Below are 10,649 nucleotides of genomic sequence, written 5' to 3' on the forward strand. Positions count from 1 at the left end.
TCCATTCTTTCTTCCTCTCTTCAACTCATCCTTTGACCTCGTGACTATTTATGAGAGTCATTTAGAGGGAGTCATTAGTCACAGAGCAGAGCCAAACAACTCGTCCTATCAGCCTGCATTTAAAAGATCCTACCCAGAAAATCTGCACGCACACACATGCACACTCACACGCACACACACACACACACACACACACACACACACACACACACACACACACAAACACGGATGTACACACAGAGGAATCAAACACACACATTCACACACACACACAGAAACCAAACACGCACACTGAAATCAAACAAACACAGGCACAAAAAAATGCACACACCACACAGACACACTCTCAGACAAAGAAATCAAACACACTCACACACACAAAGTAATCAAACACACACACACACAGAGAAATAAAAAAACACACACAGAAATCAAACACACTCACACACACAAAGTAATCAAACACACACACACACAGAGAAATAAAAAAACACACACAGAAATCAAACACACACACTGAAATCAAACAAACACAGGCACAAAAAATGCACACACCACACAGACACACTCACAGACAAAAAAATCAAACACACACACACACACACACACACACACACACACACACACACACACACACACACACAGAGTAATCAAACACACACAGAGACATAAAAAGCACACACAGAAATCAAACACACACAAGCACAAACACACTCACACACAGATAGAAATCACAAAGTATCAGACACAGTATAAAAGTATAAGAGTAATCAGACACACACATTCACACACGCACACACACACACACACACATTGAACTCTGGGAATAACTCAAAACAGCCATATTATTCCATCACCCTAACTTGCAAAATGTTTGTTTTTAAATATTAGAGAGACAAAAACAAACAGGTGAACAAGACAATAGGGAGACTAATAAATAAAAATGAATAAATATATAAAAATAAATAAAATAAATAAAATTAAATGAATAAGTAAAAATAAATAAATAAAAATACATTAAATAAATAAAATTAAATGAATAAAAAAACAAATAAAAAATAAAAAAATAATTAAATACAAATGAGTTATTAAAAATAAAATAAATAAATAAAAAGAAATGAAATAAATAAAAAGAAAGAAAAACTAGTAAAGAAAAACTAATAAATACAATAAATTAATAAGAAAATAAAAGAAAGAAAGAAAGAAAGAAAGAAAGAAAGAAAGAAAGAAAGGAAAATAAATAAATAGTTGTTAATCATTTTAACAGTGTGTGCATAAATAAGGCCAACTTTGTGATTGCTAATTTAAATACTATGTTCGATTTTTAGTATTTAAAAATACCATGAAAATAAAACCACAAAATAAGCCAGAAGACTGAATTTGAGTCTAAAAACCATCAATTGAGCTGAAGTCAGCACCTTTTTGATGGCTCACATTGGAAAAACCATGGGATTATGAGTATTTCTTATTCCCTGTTGCGAAAAAAAACAAAAGATTTGAGTTGTAAATAGTAGTTAGAAATAAAAGCCAGAGTTTAAGTCACTGCATTAGCCAACAGTACTGAGAATCAGAATATTTCCCCTGCTAAAAAACACCAAATATAGACATAAAACCTTTGATTTACAATTAATCCAGTGCTCTCAGTTCTGTTGCCACTGATATCATTTATGAGTTATGAAGTCGTGCCTCCTCCACAACACTTAGTGCTCATATTCATAGCTAAAGAAACAACAAAAAGTAGTGTTACGCCTGTTGTTCAATCATCTCAAATGTCTTGTTGAGGAGATTCTGTTACTTAAAAGAACGATTCACCCAAAAATTAACATTCTGTCATCGCCCTTTGCTCATTTCAAACCTTTATGAGTTTCTTTCTTCTGTTGAAACAATAAAGAAGATACTTTGAAGAATGTTGGAAACCTGTAACCATTAACTTCCAGTGTTTTTCCTACTATGGAAGTCAATGGTTACAGATTTTCAGCTTTCAAAATATCTTCTTTTGTGTTTCTAAACAAGAGGAGACCATGCCAAAACTCTCCCTCGGACCGTTATTAAACCACCAAACACTTTTGGATTATTGTTATTATTTAGCTTTCGCTTGTATCTCCAACTCTTGTGCTGTGCAGAGAAGCAGAGCTGTTGTTGTTGGCTGTAATCTCTCGCAGCACTTCTTCAATTACACACTATCTGTCCGCTCATGGCCAGGAATGCACCAATTAGCACACATTTCAGTCGTTCACTTTGAACAAGCATGCTCAAAGCACAATCACTACATGAACAAAGCAGCTTGTTTTCAAATTAGCAGTTCAAAGAATGCACATATATAAGCTCACATACATTGCTGTTTAAATCAGGACATGATAAAAACTTTGGCAACAATTCGCATCATTTACTACTGGCTTGTATTCCCTGTCAATGATTAAGATATTAACTGTTTATTAGCACTTATGAAGTATGATGCTATTTTATATTTCTAATAATACTCTATACCTAAACCCAACTATTAGCTTGCTCACTATTAATAAGCAGTTAATTAGTAGTTTATAAAGTTTGAGTTAATGGTTCGTCAATAGTGTGAGCAAAACTTTATATTTAATACATATTATAAATATATTTAAAACATATAACGACTAAAGAAGGGCAAAAGTAAAAATATTAATTTATTTAAATTATATAAATTTCTGATAATAGAATAATTACTTTTATTTATAATTACTAATTAGCCTCTTTAATCATTATGTTTTAAAATATATTAATAAAAATGTTAAAATAAAGAAGAAAAATGTATATTTTTTGATTATTTTTAATTAATCATTTTTAAAAATGCTAATTTTTACTTTTACATTTTTTATCTATCTATCTATCTATCTATCTATCTATCTATCTATATATATATATATATATATATATATATATATATATATAAATAAAAATATATATTTATAATATATTCAATTACATTTTTTTTAATTATTTAAAGACAATAAAATATTTTTTTTTTAAATCATTATATGTTTTAAATATATATTTAATTAGTAATAGAAAAACAAAAGTTAAATATATTTAAGAAATATTTAAAAACATATAATAATTAAAGACCAAAAGAATAAAGTGTAATGAAATTTTGATAATTTAAAACAAGTAATTTTTTTTTACTTTTGCCCTTTATTGTAAAAATGTGCTTTGTTTATATTATTTTATTTACATTTATTTTTATTTTAGACATTTTTAAAAAATATTTTATAATATAAAAAAAATCCGTAATTTTTTGATTTATTTCCGGCAGCTGAAGTGCTGGGGAAAAAACATAAAATAACAGCTGTTGAATTGCGGACATTTAATGTAAAATTATAAAGGTTGAATAACAGAAACTTACCAGAAATTTAAATTTAAGGAAATTTTTTTAATTTCATGTCTGATATTTTACAGTTAATTTCTGTAATTTAACGATTACGGTTATTTTACATTTCTTTCCGCCACCCCAGCTGCCGGAAAAAAAAAAACGTAAAATACTGATTTACAGTGTACATAACACTTATTTATATACATTTATTTATATACAATTATTTATGTAAAAAATAACATTTTAATAATACATTTTAAAACATTTAATGATTAAAGAAGACCAAACGTTTAATTCTTTTAAAATTGTTTTATTATATTATATTTTAAATAATGAACAAAAATCTATATTTTTACTTTTGCCCTTTGTTAGTCATTAGTCATGTTTTAAAGATTTAAAAATATTTTAAAACATGTTTTATCACATATAATGACTAAAGAAGACCAAAAGTACTAATTAGCATTTTTAATGGTTTTATTTTCAGATTTTTTTATTTTTTTATTATATATATATATATATATATATATATATATATATATATATATATATATATATATAAAATTTATATATTTATTAAATTTATATATAAAAATATTTATGTAAATTTAAAAACATACAATTACATTATACATATTAAAACTCTTATAATGTTAATGTATAATTATAACTATTATAATGTTTCAAGAAAACCAAAAGTTAATATTTTATTATCTTATATTTTAAATAATTTAAATAAATATTTTTATTATTGCCCTTCATTAGTCATCTTATATTTAAAAATATATTTAAATATATATTTTGTCACATATAATAATTAAGGAAGACCAAAAGTAAAAAAAAATGTACTTATTTTATTATCTGAAGTTTTAATAGTTAAAACACGTTTTTTTGTTGTTTTTTTACTTTAGCTCTTCTTTAGTCATTATATGTTTTAAAATATATTTAAATATACAATTATATTTACAAATTATTTTATTATCTGAAATTTTAAATAATAAAAAAATTATATTTTATCTTGTCTTCTGTAGTCATTATATGTTTTAAAATGTATTTTATAACATATATTAAAATAATTTGTAAAACTTGAATGGTCCTCAATCATTATACATTTTAAAATATTTTAATTAAATTTAAATATATTTTAAAACATATAATGACTAGACAAGACACAAAAAACATTTTAACAGCAGAGTGAATGTGTCAGATGCAATTTTGGTTTTGTCAGATGCAGTTTATTCCCCAATGTATAGCTCAGTAAACTCATATAAACACACACACGCAAACACACACACACATTCACACACACCCACACACATACCTTGCTCTGTTGCATGCGCCCTGCAGTAGTGCAGTGGTCTCTCATTTTGTGAAATCTGAGCCCAGGAAAGACGGCATCCACACTCATGATCCTCTCTGCTATTCCTTCTGCTGTCTGCTCCTCTGCTCCAGCTCTTTAAATCCTCCGTTTGTGTGCTGCGAGCAGAAGAAAAGCAGTCTGTGACCGACTCAAACTCCAGCTGCAGGAAAACTTTATCAGCCTTCCTCCGCTCTCTCATTCTGCTTTCCCAGATTCCCACCCTCCTCCTCCTCCTCTTTCTCTTTCCCATCGGAGAGTTTCTCCTCCTCCAAACCCCCCGCTGCTGAACTAATCTGCAGCTGGACGAGGGATTGGACGCCTGGTTGCTGTGGAGACCGAGTGTCCCGCTCAAGACAAGACACACTGCAGGTGAAGAGGGTCAGAAATGAACTATAGTTATCAATATGCGTATTGCCCAGATGATTGATTACATTAACAATCACAAAGACTGTATGCTAAGTGTATTTAAATATGCAAATTAGGCATTGTTTCGTGAATTTGCATACACTTCCAGCACAAAAATCTGAATATTTGATGAAGTCAGGGTCAGGTTTTTATATATACACTCTTAAAAATGCTGGATTTTTGTGACCAGCGTTGGGTTAAATATGGACGAACCCAACAGTTGGGTTAAAAAGTGAAATTAAATTCTTTTTGACATATCACAGTCTAAAGTGCTGGGCTTTGTGACCCAATGTTGGGTTAAATATGGATAAACTCAACCGTTGGGTTAATAAGTGTCTTTTTTTGACATATCACAGTCTGAAAATGCTGAGATTTTGGGACCCAACGTTGGGTTAAATTTGGACAAATGCAATTGTTGGGTTCATTCATTCATTTTCTTGTTGGCTTAGTTCCTTTATTAATCCGGGGTCGCCACAGCGGAATGAACCGCCAACTTATCCAGCAAGTTTTTTACGCAGCGGATGCCCTTCCAGCCGCAACCCATCTCTGGGAAACATCCACACACACACATTCACACACACACTCATACACTACGGACAATTTAGCCCACCCAATTCACCTGTACCGCATGTCTTTGGACTGTGGGGAAAACCAGAGCACCCGGAGGAAACTCACGCGAAGGCAGGGAGAACATGCAAACTCCACACAGAAACGCCAACTGAGCCGAGGTTCGAACCAGCGACAGCACTACCTACTGCGCCACTGCCTCGCCGCAATTGTTGGGTTACAAAATGTAATTAATTTTTTTTAACATATTACAGTCTAAAAAATAATGGGTTTGCATGTCCCGATGTTGGGTTAAATATGGACAAACTCAACTGTTGGGTTAAAAAATATAATTAATTTCTTTTTTAACTAGTCACAGTCTAAAAAAGGCGCTGGGTTTTTGTGACCCAATGTTGGGTTAAATATGGACAAACTCAAGAGTTGGGTTAAAAGTATACATTTTTTGACACATTACACTAAATATTCGAGTTTTTATGACCCAGCATTAGACTAAATATGGAAAAACCAAATTGTTAAGTTGAAAAGTGTAGTTAATTTTTTTTTGGCAATCACAGTCTAAAAAATGCTGGGTTTTTGTGACCCAATGTTGGGTTAAACATGAACAAACCCAACCACTGGTTTAAAAAGTTAAAAAGTGTAATTTAATAATTTTTTGAGACATACAATCTAAAAAATGCATTTTTTGTGACCCAATGGTGGGTTAAATATGGACAAACCCAACCACTGGGTTAATAGGTGTCTTTTTTTGACATTTCACAGTCTAAAAATGCTGCGTTTTTATGAACCAATGTTGGGTTAAACATGGACAAACCCAACCATTGGGTTAAAAAGTGTAATTCATTTCTTTTTTGACATATTACAGTCTAACAAATTCAGTTTTTTGTGACCCAATGTTGGGTTAAATATGGACAAACTCTAGAGTTGGGTTAAAAGTATTTTTTTGACACCTTACATTAAATATTTGGGTTTTTATGACCCAGAATTGGACTAAATATGGAAAAACCAAATTGTTAAGTTGAAAAGTGTATTAATTTCTTTTTTTGACATATTGCACTCAAAAAAATGCTGGGTTTTTGTGACCCAATGTTGGGTTAAATATTGACAAACCCAACCAGTGGGTTAAAAATTGTAGTTAATTTCTTTTTTGACAAATCACAGACTAAAAAAAGCTGGGTTTTTGTGACTTAATGTTGAGTTAAACATGAACAAACTAGGTTAAAAAGTGTAATTTAATACTTTTTTGAGACATACAATCTAAAATATGCAGTTTTTGTGACCCAATGTTGGGTTAAATGTGGACAAACCCAAAAACTGGGCTAATAAGTGTCTTTTTTTGACATATCACAGTCTGAAAATGCTAAGATTTTGTGTCCGAATGTTGGGTTAAATATGGACAATCTTAACCGTTGGGTTAAAAGTGTCATTAAATTATTTTTTACATATTACAGTCTAACAAATGCTGGGTTTTTGTGACTCAATGTTGGGTCTAATATGGACAAACCCAACCACTGGATTAAAACGTGTAGTTAATTCTATTTTTGACAAATCACAGTCTAAAAAATGCTGGGTTTTTGTGACCCAATGTTGGGTTAAACATGTACAAACCCAACCACTGGGTTAAAAAGTGTAATTTAATTCTTTTTTTGAGACATACAATCTATAAAATGCAGTTTTTTTGGCCCAGCGTTGGGTCAAATATAGACAAACCCAATCGTTGTGTGAGAACGTGTATTTTTTTACTTAGTACGTACTATAAAATACTGGGCTTTTGTGACCCAATGTTGGGTCAAATATGAAATTTAAATTTAATTGAAAAAATTGACCCAATGTTGGATGTGATTTGTCCACATTTGATCCAATGTTAGGTCACAACAACCCAGCACTTTTAGTGTAATATGTGAAAAAGATGACACTTTTTGACCCAACTGTTGAGTTTCCCCATATTTGACTCAACATTGAGTCACAACAAACCAGCATTAGTGTAGAATTAAAGGCTTTTACTGGGGGTATTTTCAGGGATTATTATTTCATGAAATATCTGCTAATTTGCATATATTCTTACCACAAAATTCTGAACATTTCAGTAAGGTTTAATTCTTGATTTATTTATTTTTTGACATGTTAATAATTTAAAAAACATAATAAAATACTGTATACATATAAACTGTATATTCAAATGCAAATTGCGATATTTTGAATCATATTACTGTATTTATGATCAGCCTTGGTGACCCTAAAAAACAACAACAAAAACAAATGCAATCAAACTGACTGACTACATTAATATGAAGTACGTTTTGTAAGTGCCTATTAAAGTCACATGCTTCTGCTTGACATCGGCATGCACTGAGACATCTCTGAGTCACACAATTACAATAGAGCTTCGGTTTTACCCCCTGGAGCTCTGTGTTTTTCAGCCGGCGGTGGATCCTGGAGGCAGGGGCCCGTTTCAACACCAGAGTCTCTGGAAGAAGAAGAGGACAGTCCTGGCTTCACTTCAACAGATCGAGTTACACTGGAGAGAGTCTGCAGACTTCATCTAATCAGTGTCTTTTGTTGCTGTTGTGAAGCTTTTGTGCGAGATTAACTCGGCCTGCAAAGCTGGATTCACCGAAAAACCCTCAAGTAAAGCGAGTTTGTGGAAGTCATTTAAACTCAAGGCATTGTTAACAAAAAGTGATGACAGACGGATCTTAAAGTCTGCATGAAGCCGAGGAGACTTTTATTTCAGTATGTTGATGTCCTTCATTCATTTTCCTTCAGCTTAGACCCTTTATTCGTCAGAGGTTGCCACAGTGGAATGAACCGCCAACTATTCCAGCAAATGTTTTACACAGCGAATGCCCTTCCAGCTGCAACCCAGTACTGGGAAACACCCATACACACTCATACACTATGGCTAATTTAGTATCTTCAATTCCTCTATAGCGCATGTGTTTGGACTGTGGGAGAAAACGAAGCACCCGGTGGGGAGAACATGCAAACTCCACGCAGAAATGCCAACTGACCCAGCCGGGACTCGAACCAGCAACCGCCTTGCTGTGAGGCGACAGTGCTAACCACTGAGCCACAGTGTCGCCCTGCTTTTTTACTACACATTTATACCTAATTGAAAGTTCAATCCACTTAAATTTGTTATGTTAACTTAATTTATTTGTTTTGGAACAACATGAATGAATTGTGTGGAACCCTGCATATATATAATGTATTTAAGGTCTAACAAAACGTTCGATTTTTCCTCAAATTTTGATGCAATTATTACATTTGTGCAAATTTGTCCCTCATAACGAAATAGTTTATTATTTTAGTCAAAAAAAAAATAATAATGAAAAAAAGATCGACTTGATATAGGAAATAAACGAATAATACAAAAAAACTAAGTAAAAATACAAAGGGTGCATATTAGGACTGTTGTGTCTGGAATTGCTTAGGGCACCGAAATGACTAAATTCATATCCATATTACTATAGAAATATAATATATAATATAAACAAACAACACTGAAAAAAAGTGTTGCATGCAGAACTGTTGCAAACTATTTATTTGTGTTGAATTTAAACAAATTAAATTCAGTAATGTTCAACTTAATTTGTTTGTTTAAATTCAACACAATTAAATTGTTTACAGCCACTTAACGTAAAAAAGATTTAGTAAATCCAAGGAATCATCTTTGAATATTTTTTTCAGTGAACTGTAGCTTTCTACAACTATATTACACTGTAGTACAGCGCAGTTTACTGTAGTAGAAACTAGAGTACATTATACTACATTAGTTCGCCGTTTCACAATGGTTAATAATGCTACAGTTATGCTGTAGACAGGGTTCGTTCGGGTGCTGGAAATCCTGGAAAATGCTTGATTTTTAATACAGTGTTTTCAAGGTTAAAAAAATAGATTTAGATTTAGGACAAAGTGGTTGAACCTGCTTGAATTTGAAATAGCAGGGCTCGAAATTTGTTCATGGGATGTGCAGATTTAGGAGACATTCACACAGAATGCTTATTTGCACCTAAAATCGCCAAACGCATCGCTCAGGAATAGTTTAAAACAGCTGACGTGTCAACTTGCTGCAGTAAACAAAGCCTGCAATGCCTGTAAATAAATAAAAAGTAATAATAATAAAAGTAATCTTGATGAAAGCTTACAAACTATAGTTTCCATATTTGGTGACTGATTTTCAAAACAGTTGACATAGGAACAGTTCATTAATTTGCAGCAAGAATATTCTCAGACTCATAAGGATTCAATTTGTGACATGAATTTTTAACAGCAATGCACATGAAATATAATGAACGACTGCTCATGAAAGTTTGGTACACACAAAACAAATCTGACTGTAAGATTTTTTTTTTTTTTTTTTTGAGATATCAGCTTTAGGTAAGAGAAACTTTAAAAGATATCTCATCCAATAACTGATCTTTTTTATTTATTGATTGGTTTATTATTATTTTTTTTGCATTTTTAGGTAAACTATCCCAATAAATATATGCTCCAAAGTATTCAACAATGTAAGCTGAAATGTTATATTGTGTTTTTTAAATGGCACAATGGATTTAGATGTGAAAAAGTACAGCAGATATATATATATATATATATATATATATATATATATATATATATATATATATATATATATATATGTATGCTGTACCATGTTAAAAATGGCGACAAATGCACCTTAAAAGTGTTTGAAAAGTGCTGGAATTTAAGGTTTAAGAACTCTGTGTAGAGTTGTAAATAATATAATAGCCTACTACAGTATAATACACTTTACTATGGCAAATTTCTAAAATACTACTATAAATTACTGAAGTATTTTTATGTGGGTGTCATCTTCATTTATACCTGCTCTATTATGTGCATTTTTGATGTCGAAGTGAGGAAAATTAAGTAAAAGAGTCCCCCTAAGTAAACTCAAATATATACTTATAATAACTTATAGACTCAGCAAACAGTCATTTTAGCGACATCTACTGGCCA

The 10,649-nt window shown here is 31.4% G+C and overlaps 1 protein-coding gene and 1 long non-coding RNA gene across 2 annotated transcripts in view; one reads left to right on the plus strand and one right to left on the minus strand.

Moving 5' to 3' along the window:
- si:dkey-82f1.1 overlaps positions 1–4,907 on the minus strand; it is a 93,810-nt gene extending 88,903 nt beyond the window's left edge. Inside the window, exon 1 of the mRNA XM_087311395.1 lies at positions 4,659–4,907. The gene's annotated coding sequence lies outside the window, so the exon portion shown is untranslated. The remainder of the gene's footprint in view (positions 1–4,658) is intronic.
- Positions 1–8,979, plus strand: part of LOC147830741 (uncharacterized) — a 104,201-nt gene extending 95,222 nt beyond the window's left edge. Inside the window, exon 4 of the long non-coding RNA XR_015526090.1 lies at positions 8,087–8,979. This is a non-coding gene — a long non-coding RNA (uncharacterized LOC147830741). The remainder of the gene's footprint in view (positions 1–8,086) is intronic.
- The last annotated feature ends 1,670 nt before the right edge of the window (positions 8,980–10,649 follow it).

The sequence above is a fragment of the Danio rerio genome, chromosome 25 (assembly GCF_052040795.2).
Source record: "Danio rerio strain M-AB ecotype USA chromosome 25, GRCz13ab, whole genome shotgun sequence".
NCBI classification, from domain to species: domain Eukaryota; kingdom Metazoa; phylum Chordata; class Actinopteri; order Cypriniformes; family Danionidae; genus Danio; species Danio rerio.